Below are 14598 nucleotides of genomic sequence, written 5' to 3' on the forward strand. Positions count from 1 at the left end.
GGAGCTGCCGGGCGGGGCGCCGGCGGCGGCGGCGGAGGAGGAGGAGGAGATGGAGACCGGTAACGTGGCTAACCTCATTAGCATCTTCGGTTCCAGCTTCTCCGGACTCTTGCGGAAAAGCCCCGGGGGCGGCCGCGAGGAAGCCGAGGCGGAGGAGAGCGGTCCGGAAACCGCCGAGCCCGGGCAGATCTGCTGCGATAAGCCGGTGCTCAGAGACATTAACCCTTGGAGCACAGCCATCGTGGCCTTTTGAGTCCCCGCGAGCCCGTGGGGAAGGAGGTTGAGCGGCGGGCGACCCCGACGTGAAGGCTGGGTCTCTCCCGGCCGCGGGGGCGCCCCAGAGACCGCTGGCGCTTAGCCCCTGGGGTGACTGGGCGCTGCCGGGCCACACACTGCCCTGGGCCTGCGGGCGCTGCTGTGCCGTGCCTCTCCGGTCTCCTCCCGAGACCAGGGCAATTGAGGCTTCTTGGAAGAGGAAGATGTTAACTTTTGTGTCTGTGTATGTCTGTGTAAGTTTGTCTTGCCGAACTGAGACTGCCTTGTCCTGGAATGCATCACCCCTTCCCCCGGGTTTAGGAGATTGGGGCAGACAGGGACTTTCCTCTGCAGGCAGCGCCGAGAAGGAAGCGGCCAGAAGGCCTGGGAGTTCCCCACCGGTTCTCGGGGGAGGAAGGGACTTTACACACACCCCCTCGCTTGAAAGCTTGACCCACACCAGGACCAGGAGTGGCGTTTCCTCACAGGATTTCCTGCGACTAGAGGATTTAGTCTGGAGTAGTAACTTGTATTATTTCTCTCTCTCCCTACCTTTCTCGCTCGCTCAGTGTGTACCCTGTGATTACGCTGGGAAAGGGGGATATTAACGGCCCTTGTCTTCCCCACTGGGAAAAAAGCTTGATGAACTTCACAGAAGAGTTCAAGCTTAAAAAAAATACGGAGTTTATAGAGAAAAGATATATTTTTAAAAGCTCTAGATGAGAACTACACAGTGCTTTTAAAAAGTGTTCAATGTAACAGTTTACAGACAGAAGCCCTAAGTGGAAAGACCTTATGGTTTTGTAGATATGGTGACTCCAGTCTTTGTTGTATAAAGGTTGGGGAAACTGGTAAGGTTTTTGTACAGTATTTTCTCCTTCGTTGTATTGATTTTTGTATAAAAATGTAACTTTACGTGTCTAACACGTATTAAATATTTTGAAGCAACTTCACTGCCTCCTTGTATATAATCAACTGCGTTGGGAGGGAAGGGAGAGGAGGGGAACTGTGGTTCTAGCTGAAAGACTGAAGGTGTGGTACCTAATATCAGTTATGCACAGACTGGGGACATTGTTTGCTGACTTTTCTAACTATCAAGAAAGATAAGTTACAGAATTTTCCCCCAGATCAGAGAATTGCTAAAATACTAATTATCAGTGGCCTGCAAGTTTTTTGAAACGTGCAATATACCTACCATTTCTTAAGTCACTTTATACCAATTTGATTTTCTGTAGCCCAATTTGATTTCTATTTAATGAGTAACTTAAACATTAACTTTGCATCCACAAAAATATTTTTCACGAAAACTTTTTAGCCTCGTTTAAACTATGGAACATAGACCATCTTTTAGCTTTGTTATTTATTGAGAAAAAAACAAAAATTGTATAAATAGTAGCTTTCTTCAGCAGCCTATTTATTGAGAAGGGACATGAGGACTCTGATGTGACTGACTTGCCAGCTGGTCATACCCACTTTTGCACTTCAGTAGATGTCAGGATGGAATTTTCATTGGTTTTTCTTGTTATATTTGTAGAAAGTAAATGTATCAGTGAAAGGAAATTGCTTGTTTCAAGCCAGCTAAGAGGAGGCCAAAGAGGGTCAGACAAATACAACACTTAGTAGAACTTCCTTTTTGTTTTTATGACCCACTGGGTCATAGTAAACACGTAGGTAACTTTGGGTCAAAGTTACCCATTAATTTCACTGAAATTACTGTCTTTAAGAAAATGGCTTCAAGTAAAATGTTTAGTACTCAATAATTGCTTCAAAAGTATGCTAGAGAGTTGTGATTTGAAATATGGTTTCCTATACTTTAAAAGATGGTATTGATCTGTAACATAAATAGGGTGTGTAAGAGATGGGAGATTAGACAAAGCTAAAACTTGAAAGGTTTACGGCCTTTGAGCAGAGGAACATAGGAACGGTGCCTTAATCTTCCTAAAGTCATAATTTTAAGAACTAAGTAGGCCATTACTTAGATATTTTTGCAAATCTGTTGGGTCCTGAAGTATAAGGAAATTTGCTTCATGGTCTGTTAGCATAATTTATTCATAGACTCAAAGGTCCACTAGTTTGGGTTTTGTTTAAATTTGGGTGTTTTTTTTTTTTTAAGCTATTTAAGTTCTGTGATAGCCATAAGAGATCCATTGAGTACTGACTACTTACACTGAAGGTGTACAGGGCTTTAATTTTACAAGCATTTCCTGTTGCTAAAAAGTCATTGTTACGCTTGAACAGCTGTCTGCATTTTTGTATTTGGAAGGAGGTAATGTTTGGTGTGTTTAAGAGAGTTCATGAATGAGTGGATGAGACTATTGAAGTTCTATTGATCCTTGGTTTCACCTATAGATACACCGTGGGACAATGTATTTGCTTAGTTTAGAGAAAGTAAATTGATAGACTCGAGATTCAGAGAGATAAAGATTCTTAGAAAATCAGAGACCATTATCTTTTCTGTTGCAGAAACATGTGTTTAATGGTTAGAAGTTAGGCCCTAGAGCTAAGGCTGCCAAGGTTTATATCTTGGCTGCCACAGCTGAGGGATCCTAGACAAATGACTTCATTTCTTTGTGCCTTTTTTTCCCAAAGGTAAATTTGATAAAAGGCGGGGTATTTAAAGAATGTGGAGAGAAAGCCCTGTATTGAGAATCATGAAAATCACTGTACCTTATTATTAATGTCTTAGAAATGTACCTCATACATAGTAAAAACTCAGTTGTTAGTGTAGAAGTGAATTCGGTATATATGTCAGATTATGATTTTTAACATTGTGCATATTTGTAAGAAAGGAGAACGGTATCCATTTTTAAATTATCCTTGTGTGAATATCCTTGTTTTTCCTGGACACTTGGCAGTCACTTAGCTTTATTCCATGAGTGTAGTTCTGCTCTTCTGTATGTCTCACACCAACCCTGTGACTTTCCTGATTATATCAAACAACTCTATTTTCAGGGAGGAGTAAGCAGTAGTGCAAACACTCAAGGAGCAAAGATCTTGTTGACATACAAATGCTGTCTGTGGATGAGTAAAGGAAAAAAATAGCCCATGGGGTTATTTTTAGCTTGAATTGCTTAGGCATAAAATGGTTCTTAAGCCCTCTTAATTGATAGGTCCTAGAAAAGAGCCTTTCCAGTTCCAGGGTGGGGTTATTACATACAACTAAATCAGATTCAGTATGACTAGAAAGGAAGCCATGGTTTCAGTACCTAACAACTTACCACTCTAGGAAGGACCTGGTATCTTGATCAAATTAACCTTAGCTCTGGTCTGGAAAATAAAATTTTTTGACTGCCATGTGAAATCCAAATTTTAAAGTGTCTTTTGACAAGTACTCTAAGATCACATTGGTAGGGAGTAAAGGTGATTAGTTTTAGTGCAGTGCTTAATCATGTTGCTTTAAACTTGTCTTCCTCTCCGGAACCATTGATTGTACTTTGGGAAAGGAACTGTGATAATAGCTTGACATGCCCCATCTAATGGAGTAATAATAACCTTTCCATTTCTACCATTCCTGACTGATTTGATTTTGGGATGAGAAGTGGAAAGGAATTGGGACATTTAACAAGTTTGCTAGAATATCAAAGATGTAAAAATTAGCAGTAGAATTAATAGTAGCACTTGCTACTATTTTATCATTAGATTACTCTGAATCCTCAACTTGCTAGGCATGACACCTCAGCTTAGAGCTTGTGAGAAGGGGGTCGAAGGGCTAATACCCACTGTGACATGGAGTTTGATGGACATATATTTCCTTATACTTTTTAAAAGTAGAGTTAGTTCAGTTCACTGAACAGCCAAAGAGCTTCTGATCTCTTGCCCTAAATATTTTATTCTTGTCCTGTTTGTGAATTTTTTTATTCTTCTAGTCTTACTTTTATCCCAGCAGTTGCTGAAAGAAGATAGGAATAAAAAGAAACACTGATCCAGCCCTCCTGTGACTATGAAAGAAGCCATTACTATTAGTGCAGAGCTCAGGTAGGGAGTGAGGTCTGCTTCCCAGGATTCTTGGCACTCTTTGCAGTAATGAGCAGTTTATATCTCAGCCTTTGAAACCATTGTTCAAATTTAAAAGTCTACCTAGTGGAAAACTCTTTAAGAGAAAAAATTCAGTAGAAGCAGAGTTGATGTTAGGATCACTGTGATCTTAACTTATGCCCTTGGAGTTTTCAGTAATAATTCTTGAGGGTACAATAGAGAAGAGAATATGTGAGAGCAGAGTGTGAAAGGACATGCACACCTGATCCAAATGGATTTTCTTAATCCAAAATGTTTTTCCCAGTGCCTGCCACCACCACCCCTATATCCCAAACCCCCCCACCTCCCAAGCAGGAATGAAGTTTTTAAAAATAAAATCCCTCTTTAGCAATTACTCTTTCCCAAAGGAATATAGCCCAAAGCATCTTTGCTGGACTATGTCCTGGGGTTTATCTCAGACGTTTGGAATCTTATTAAGCAGGGAGGGGAAAGCCTCCAGGGACTGCATTCCTAAAAGGGCCTCTCCCTCTCCCCTACTTTTCAGACCAGCAACAGCTTCCACCACTGGATGCTGCCCATTTAATGGCAGGTGAGAAAGTATGGACTATCATCTGGAAACTGCAGGAGGGAGGGCTGTCACTGCTACTGAACATCTCTAGAAATTGACTTTTCTGGGGGACTGGCATAAAGTTGACCTGTGGCTATTCATCTATTTGTTGGATATTTACCTATGTACATAATACACTGGGGGTGGGGGGACAGTGTTTGGTCACAAGCAGCCCCTAACCTGTGATGAGCTACAACCCTGTGGCTTACACCTGCAGGATGAAGGTGAGGCACAGGTTCTTCTCTTCTACTCATTTATACCAAGTCAGCCTTGGTCCCCCCCTTTTTTTTTCCTCCCTAGGAACTCAGTCTGCTGGGCTGCCCCAACCCAGTCATTCCACTAGATGTCAAAGCAAGTCTCATTCAGTTTTTCTAGAACTCAGGGATATGCCAAAAGTCAGGTGTTTTCACCAATGTGGGTTTTGACATTTCTACCTCTCAGTTTTTGGGAAAAAGTAGCTATCGGAAACTTGCTTTCCATAGGGTAATAGGAAAACCGTTTTATTTCTTCTCTGCAAATCTCTGTTCCCTAAACTCAAATCACTGAAGTTGTCACTGGTGTGCAGGCATTCCTTTGGCTGCCTGATCCTCACATTTGATCTTCTTGAATCCAGGACGCCATTCACTGGAGTTCAACAAGTTGATCCACACCTGCTTAGTTCTTTCTTTCCAGCTGGCCACAATATCATCCTGTGCTTTGTGGCATAGATACTTCTTTCTGCTGTAATTGTTTAGCCTTTCTAATCCATTTTTTGGGTCTTCTAGGTCTCCTCAGCACACACATATTCACTGTTGGCCTGGGAAGACTCTTAGTGCCCAAGCATGAGCTGTGATTGGGAACACATCTGTCCACTAAGAAGGAATAGAGGTGGATTTCCTGACCCTGATACTTTCGGAGTCTCCAGAAACTTGATGCCACAGTGGCTATAATAGCTGATTGGTTTCTCCTGTGCCTTCCTAGACCCCTAATCCTATCTTCTTGTCAGGGGCAGGGTATGGAAATACCCATCCACAGAGAAAGGAGCAGCAGCTGAAAATCAGCCTGGCTTATGGCAGGATGGAGGAAAGAAGAGGCCAAGCCAGGGGAAGCCGAATGCGGGCATTTCCTCTCCTTCCCTTTGCTGGAACTACATGTGCAGCTTTCTAGAACAGATAATGAATCACAGAGCTGCTCTGATGGAGAAATAAAAAAAAAAAATGCCTCTCTGCCTCATTCGCCCCCCCACCCCCGCCCCCAACGAGGCTTTGATTAATACTTTGTAATGAGTTACTAGAAGTGGATGTGGGAGAGTAGTTATAACCCACTGAAATCATGCACAGAGGTGACCAGCAGGAAATGAACTAAAGGGTAAAGAAATACAGTGGGGTGAGGGGGCAGTCACTGGAAGAAATCACCACTGAGTCAGGTTCTCCTGCTCAAGAAAGCCTGCTTGGCAGAGTGAATCAAGAACAGGGGAGCTACTCACTTTTTCTGTTGTTTTTCATGCTGCACCCATTGCAATCTCCCATTTTCTTCAGACAATTTCTAAGTTTTATTTTTACCTTGAAAAGCAGTGAAATGCCTTGGCATCTGCATTTATCAGCTCTCTTACTGTGTGACCTACTTAGACTGGAGTGGCTGTATCTTTATGGCTAGGGGAGAAATCCCTGAAAGTTGAACTTCAGGTACACTGGACGCTCTGCTGAAGTTGTTATTGTTCTAAGTTCTGTGGTTTCCCCCCTCACACTATCCCCTCATCAAAAGTCTTAAAAGGCGCTCCTAGTCTGCACTGCGGAGAGCAGCTGTAAAGATGCAGTGTGTGGGCGATTCTGATGTGTGGGCTGGCCCAGCTGTCTGCTTTCCAACCTTTTAGTCACCTCAGCGTCAAGCATCTGGCCTCCTACCATGGAGCTCGCAGCTCCTTAAGGGTCCTGGAAGCTTCTGTGAAAGACCAAGGCAGAGAGAGGAAGAGTCTCCTACTTATCAGGCAGGAAAGAGTATAAAAAGTCTGGAAAGTGAGTAGGTCATCTTGACAGAGCAAGTGAGGACCCAAGCAAAGGCAGGGTTAAAATTTCCCAACATTAATTTCTTGGAACCCCTCTGAACAAAGGACATGTGGACCAGAATCTGCAACTGTGACTCACTGCTTGGAGAGTCATTCATATTTCTTAGCTTTTATTTATAGTGAAAAAGAATCCACTTGCCTCACAATTGTGATTTGAAGATAAATTAATGTTTGTAAAGCAAAGCTAAAAGGTATAAACAACTCAGCCCTGGGTCCCATCAATTATTTCTTTACAGGAACACCCAGAAGGAACTCATCAATGGGGAATACAGAGATGCAAACAACAAGATCCTGGCCCTTAAATCCAATTACATTCCAGATAAGCAAAACAGCACAGAAAACCCCAGGAAATCTGATCGTAGATAAGCAAGTGTGATCTAGTCCCTTGATTCTCAAAGTACAGTAGCATGGTATCTCTGGGAACATACCAGAAATGCAGAATCTCAGGCTGCAACTCAGGCCTGTTAAATCAACATTTTGACAAGACCTCCAGGTGATTTTTACACACATTAAACTTTATAAAGCAAATATTTCCACTAATCTCAGGACCAAGAGTGAGCCTTTCAGATTTAGTTCACTCAAGACCTAGCTCCTTCTTGCCATTCTGTCCTTCACATGCAGGTTCCACCCATACGAACTAGCTGTAGTTTGGCTAACTTTTCCTGCAAGCTTCTGGGCCTTTTCATAGGCTGCATTGCACAGGGCATGATCAGATTTAGAGATGGTCCTTAAAAGAAGCAGAAAGAAATCCTCCAGGCAAGGAAGAGGGCCAAAACTAAGGACCTAGAAAAGGGGAAACTTACAAGAAAGGCCTGAGTAGGAAGAGGGTGCTGTCAGCAATGCTGGAACAGTGTGTGAAGAAGTGGGAAGAGAGTCAGTCTACTACCTAGGGGATGGACAACAGAAGAGACAAGAAGATTGAGAACAAAGAGGATGTCATTGAACTAAAGTTTGTCACTAGTAAATTTTGAGAGAGGTTCCGATAGAAGAAAGGAGAGAAAAACTATTACAAACAAAATTACAAAGGAAATGAGAGGAAGCATGGGGGATTTTCTGGCTATAACCCCTTCCCTATGAAATCTGGTAGTAAAGGACCAGGGTGATAACTAGAACAGGAGAGAGGCCAGTTGAAAGGGCCTATGTGTGTCCTGCCAGTGTAGACAGAAATCAGTGGGTGCAGATAGGGCTCTATTCAGCATACGGGGTTTGAATATATAAACTGCTAAGTGTGGGTCTCTTATCAGGAGGAATAGCACTTTCTTTTCCTTCTGCTGTCAAATAAAAAGGAGACTGGAAACGCTAATAAATCACTCCAGGGACCTTGTTAGTATCAGCAGCCAGCATTCTCCTTCTCACTCCCAGCCCACAAAGACCCTTGCAGCTTAAATTCGGTCATACCAGTTGGCAAGGTAACAAATTTCAAGAGGATCCTAGAAAATAAAGGATCACTCCCCAAACCCTACTGCTGTGGCCAGCTACTAATCTAACAACATAGCTTTCTGAGGCTTCATCCTCTTCATACATTAGGAGTTTAAAAATCAGAATTGTAGCTATGTGCTATGAGGAAAGCAGGATTTGGGGTCTTGTCAGCAGAACACATACACACACACACACACACACACACACACACACGCCCTCACCCCTCTTCTCATTTGCAAAGCAAGTTATGAATGAGCATGATTTCTTGGGTAAGAAATTTTCCTTCTTTCCCTCCCAAAGCAAGTCTGACCTCATCTGTCATTTTCAGTGTTATGAAGGATTAGTCTAAGACTGGGAGCAGGTTGAGACATGTCCAACAAAGAGGCTCCGGATACTGAGAGGAGAGGGAGGGAAGCCAAGCAGTTTTAGGTCTCTTAAGGCAACTGCTGAGAGGGTGAGGAGCTGAGAGTAGGAGTGGGAGAGGAGAGTGTGGTGGACGGATGGGAAAGGCAAGAGAGACAGATGTCTGTGATGATTGCAAGAGAAACATAAGACTAAAATAAACTCCGAGTCAGAAAACAGGAAGAATGTGAGAAGGAGGAATAGGTAATGGACTGAGAACTGCAGTGTATTTGATAAAAACATAGCCCAGTCCAGATGGAGAAACAGCATTCTCCCCTAGCAAAGTCCTCTGGAACATGGGGAAAACGCGAAAGAATTAATAGTCCTACTTGGTAGTAGGATGATTTTGTGCTATAACTGCAAGATTTACAAAGTGCACTATTACTGGACCTTCATCACAATTTTCTGAAGAATAGATGAGGCTTTAACTTGTTAGTCTTTACATGCCTAGACCACCCAGAGACAAAATTCAACCCAGAGCTCAAAATTCCTCCAGTCTGTTTGCTTTCTGTCCTAATTAGCCAAAGCTATTTCTAAAAACAAACAGATCATCTCCTCTCACATATTCCCTCTAGCCCTTTCTCCACTGCTACCTGCATCCAGTGCCTTCTCCTGATTTCTATTCAAGGTCCTTCTCAGGCACCAGAGCTGCAGACCTTGGCATCACCTCTCCCAACCCATCCCCATCCTGCCAACCGTCCCCCTCACGTGCTGAGGCTGGTAACATTACTGCTATATGTAGCCCGTGTCCATTCCTGTTTTGCAGCCCCTACTGACCAGCTCTTCATTCTCTAGTTCAAGTCATTTGGCCTCTTCTTCTCTCTCCTTCAGCCCTCTCCATCTCCCCAGGTCCCCTTTAAAACTAAAGTATTACTTGTCTGAAAATATAGTTTTGGAGATGCTATCAAATTTTTCTGACTCAAAGCCTTTTGATGAACTTTTCCCCTGAATGCCTTTTTAGCCTTTCCTTTAACTATCACTTATTGTCTACTGTGTGTGAGGCCTGGGAACAAGGATGAGTCTAGGAGGGAGGGAGGAACCTGAGGTCTAAATGGAAGGGGGATAGAAAACTTGTTTTCAATTTAGGCCGAATATTGTGGTGATAAGGAATATCTTAGCCCAGAGTATTGGGAAAGGGCTCCTGAGAAGTGGAGGTTATTTGTGTGCTGAGATTCAAAGACTAATAGGAGTTAGTAAACCAGGAAATAAGACAGATAGAGCTGTATGTGCAAAGGTCCTGAGGCCTGAGACCTGTTAGTCTCTGGGCACCAGAAATGCTTAAATCTGGTGGGAGCATGGGTGGGCGGTGGGTCTGAATTTTTGTGGGATTGCAAAAGGCATGCCCCGCTAGGAGGGTTTGTTTTCATTTTGGAAGATGTGGAGGGGACCCAAGGAAGGCTGATAAGCTAGGGTGGGACCTAATAAAATTTGGGTTTAAACTTATCTCTGGCTATAGTATAAGGATAGAACTGAAAATGAAGAAAAGGAAAGAATGGAAGCAGGGGTCATTTAGAGGGCTGGTCAGTAATTCAAGTGAGAGATTACTTGGGGCAATAGCAGCAGTGACACTTCTTTGGGCATCGGTCATACATTGTCCCTCCTGTTATTTACATGCATGTTGTTATTTAGGTGTATGTTTTTTAATTTCCTGAAGTTTCTTACCTCTGCCTTTCCCACTGAGTTGTAAATTCTTTAAAGATAAGTGTTGGATGTTAGCATTTTTTCCATGCAAAGGCCTTTCTGTGCCAGGCTCTGCACTGGTATCATCTGAACCAGAGAAAGTGGGAAAAACAAAACAAAACAAAAACAAAAACAAAAACAAAACTGCGGACAAGCCTAAAAGCAGTAGGCAGGAGGGAGCTCACAGCCAAAAAGGAGAAAAGAATGTGAGGTTTCTTTTACTCCGACCCCACACTTCCTGCAGCCCAGCTGGGATTCCACTCCTATTTCTGAGAAGCAAATTCTAAGTCACTCCTTTCTTTCTAAACCTTCTTCCCCAAAAAGATTTGAAGGCCTTAGGGGTTTTGGAATGGGAGACTGGGGGGGGGGTGGCCATGAGGGGGTATGAAGCAGCCCCCCCTGGTTTTTTCCTTCTCACAGTAAGCACAAGAAACTGAGGTGCTGTCAGTGCTCAAGCCAAGAATTATTCAGAACAGAGCTGGCTGCCTCTCAACCCTGGGACCTTGCTTTGGTGGAGGGTGGAATTTCACTTGGAAGGTAGGCAGACGGTGGTGAAATGAGCCTTAAGAGGCTGGGAGGGGGCTGTGAGGGAAGGTAGCCTCCTCTCAGGCAGGAGTACATCACATCACTGAAGCCGCTTCTCTGGTTCCCGGCTGTCTTGTAGGTAATTGCTTGTTTACTCACTTCCAGTTCTCAGAGGCTGTTGGACTCCTGCTGCTCTGGGAGTTGTGGGCTTACAGACACCTCCTCTCCCCCTCACCTTTTTCACTGTATTGAACCCCCTGGGAAAGAACAAAGACCAGAGTTCAAGTTCTAATGAGGTCTCCGGTGAGGTAGAGGTGATAGTCTTCATTCGGTCCCAGGCAGAGAGATGTTGAAATCCCAGAACCAGCTCTTAAATTGGCTGTTGGCCTGGTGTTCAGGATGACTGCCCTGGGAGGCACGCAGGGCTCTGGAGCTGGGTTTCTGAGAGCCGCGCTTTAACAAGTAGCTCTCTGGACTGATAAGCTTCCCCAGCCTAATGTGGTTCTTTCAGGGAGGCCATTTGAATGCTGTGATTTAATAAATTCTCCAAAGTCAGATTGGATTAAAGATGTGATAAACACAAGAGTGGAGCTTGAACCCATAATGGACACAGTGTAAGAGAATCCCAGCATCTGACTGTCACCAGTAAGAGCTTGATTAAATGCTCCTAAAAAGGAACAAATACATGCTAGTCCCCTCATTAACTAATGTCCTTATTTGCATGTCTATTGTAAAGGATGATCTTGCACTAGGTGATAGAAGACTTTGCCTCTGGAGGTCTGGGATTCTGTGAAAACATTGAATAGGGGAAGGTCTTCTATCGCTATAGATATGCAATTCCTTTCCTCTCCTAATTAAAACACATTATTGCTTATTTACAAAGGGCCAGGGTTGTAATAACTAACCCTTAGGAGACCTCAGGTCAAATACACAAACAAAGATAATGTACTATAGAATGTCAATATGAACATAATTGAAGAGTTTACTGCTGTTTTCCCTTCGGAACATTAGGTCCTTCAGGACTCTTAGCTTTGATCTTTGTTCAAGTTCAGTTCTCCCTTCTGACGAGGGCCCCCGGGGGGCAATCAGAGTCCTTGGACAGGAAGAAGAAAAGCAGTGCCTCTAATGGCATGTGGGGCATTTCTGCCCTTGCCTGCCCTCTACCATACCCTGCTTTCAGAAGTTCTCCAGGCGCCTCCAAAAAGCCATGCTGTGCCTAGCTCACCCTTCCCATATACTTGCTAGGCCAGTTAATTCTTACAGACTCTTCTCTTCGCTGTAATTATTTATTCACATGTTTCTTTGCCTGCCCAGACTGTGCCCTCCCCGCCTCTGAGTCACATTCATCTTTCTAGCCCCGTAATCTAGCCTATGGTAAGTACTTAGCACAGTTAATGTTGTCTGAGGAGAAGATAGTCCTGGTCTGGCCATTCACAATCTGTACAACTTTCAGCAAATCATTTAAATCTGAGTTTTAGCTTCCTCATTTAAAAATAAATCCTGCTCCACTCATCCCAACTCACACAGCTACGAATTAAAAAGGAGACAACTGTGGAAGTACTAAACAAAACGCCAGGTGGTGGAGGTGGTAGGACAGGCGCTCAGCTCCAAGTGAAGACACTGTCTTAGTCTGCTCAGGCTGCCATAACAAAATACCACAGAATGGGTGGCTTAAACAACAGAAATTTATTTTCTCACAGTTTTGGAGATTGAAGCTGGAGATCAGGATGACAGCATGGCTGAATTCTAGTGAGGGCTCTCTTCCTGGCTTGTAGATCGTGGACAGTCTCACTGTGTTTTCACTCGGTGATGGTAGGGAGATCTATTATTTCCTCTGCTTGTAAATCACAATCCTATGATCTCAGGGTCAACCCTATCTCCAGATAGAGTCACATTGAAGGCTAGAGCTTTAATATGAACTGGGGAGGGGGCGGGATAGTTCATAGTACTATTAAAGGAGCTTCAATATAGTAATGTTAAAGGAGTGCATAGAATTCCTCAGTCCTGCCTACAATGGCCCCATGTTCCCTGACTTGCAGATCTGGACTCAGTCCAAGGACGCTCTTGTCTTACTTTCTGGGCAGCAAGGTGTCTTTCTAGTCCCAAGGTAACATTTATCTTTTGCTACTTCCCTGTCTCTTATTCTTCTAGGGGTTGTTCTTCTGGGCTTGGATTTTGGTGCCTCTACTTGAGTGTGTGTAGCAGTTGAAGTTGTCTTTTAGGCTAAGAAGTAAGAAGGAAGTCATTTGATATTTTAATGCCAAGCGTACCCAATGAAATAAGAAGGGACCCAGGAAAACATCTGAAAATCTCTCTCACTGAATTTCTTTCCCACTGCAGAGGAGACTGGAAAGAGGTTGTCTTACTAGGCGACCTGGAGAAATAACCAAGTCTTGGAAAAGCATTTTACAGCTGCAGTGTATGAATCATGACTCGTATTCCAATTTATAGATGTTGCAATAACTAAAACATTTGTATGACATCCTATGGCTTATGAAGAATATTTCATACATTATCTCATCTTCACAACCATTTCAGCTGAGGAAACTTTAAGCCAGCAAGTCTCATGCATAAATCCTCTAGTTGTATACCCCTAAACTCTCTCCCCCACACCAAGGTAAGCTGACTCTACCATTTCAAAGAAACGTAGGGCCCTGAAAACTAGCAGCCTCTAGCTTTTTAACTCACCCACTGTGACCATAGCCAAGACTGGTTTTGCTCCCTCCCCCCCCCATGAATCCTTATATCATGGTCTGGGTTTTTACAAAGTTTGAAATAGAAAACATAAAGAATAAGAAGACATTTTTAGAGAAAAGGTTTACAAACACAAGGTATTATGTTCATTTGCTTTGGGACCAGATTCCAAGGGGCTTCAAATGCTTTCTTAATGATTTGCTTGGGATGCCCTGCCCACCCTGTACCATTGGATGAGGGTGATACCCCCTGGTTTTAATTGCATCCACTCACTACATATGAATTTAATCCAGAAACTTCTCTGTGAGGAGCTGTGCCCTGCAAGAACTCATTCAGTCAGTTGTAGACTGCTTACAGAGGGACAGTTTAAGTGGCCCTCTCTCCCTCTCTAGTCAGCCTCTTTCCTCCTACCCCCCTTCCCCTACTCCTTCAGAAAGTCTTAAGTCTGACCCAGTCACCCTGGAAACTGCGGACTTTGGGACATCGGCCATTCTCCTCCCCACCACGCCAATAAACAAAACGCGCCAAGCGCCAGGCGCGGTGGAAACCTTCCTCTCCAGAGGGGACCGTATCCCAGCAGTGCGCTTTTGTGCTCCAGAGGGATCCCAGGAACTCAACACCTGGCCGCGGAGGGCGAGTCCCCTCCTGCCATTCCCTCAGGCCCAGTCCTGCCTCCGCCCCCACTTCCCGTTTTCTCCGGCCCCGGGCAAGAGAAGCCTTTACTTTCCGGGTCCCTCAGTCCTCTGGCCTGGCCGGCCGGGAGTCCTCCCCAGGTCCCCTCCCTTTGCCGAGGAAGGGCGGCTGATCGGGGAGGGTTTTCAGGGGCCCGGCGGCAAGTGGGGGCCAGGGAAGACTTGGCGGAGCCCACGCTACCCCTGCGGGCGCTCCCGCAGTCCCCGCCGCCGCGGAGCTCCCTCCCCTTCTCCCTCCTCCCGGGCGCCGCCGGCCAAGGGGGAGGGGAGCTTCCTGCGCCGGCTCCCGCGGCGCCTGCGGCCGG

The sequence above is a fragment of the Condylura cristata genome, unplaced genomic scaffold (genome assembly GCF_000260355.1).
Source record: "Condylura cristata isolate star-nosed mole 26May11 unplaced genomic scaffold, ConCri1.0 scaffold00024, whole genome shotgun sequence".
In the NCBI taxonomy this organism is placed as follows: domain Eukaryota; kingdom Metazoa; phylum Chordata; class Mammalia; order Eulipotyphla; family Talpidae; genus Condylura; species Condylura cristata.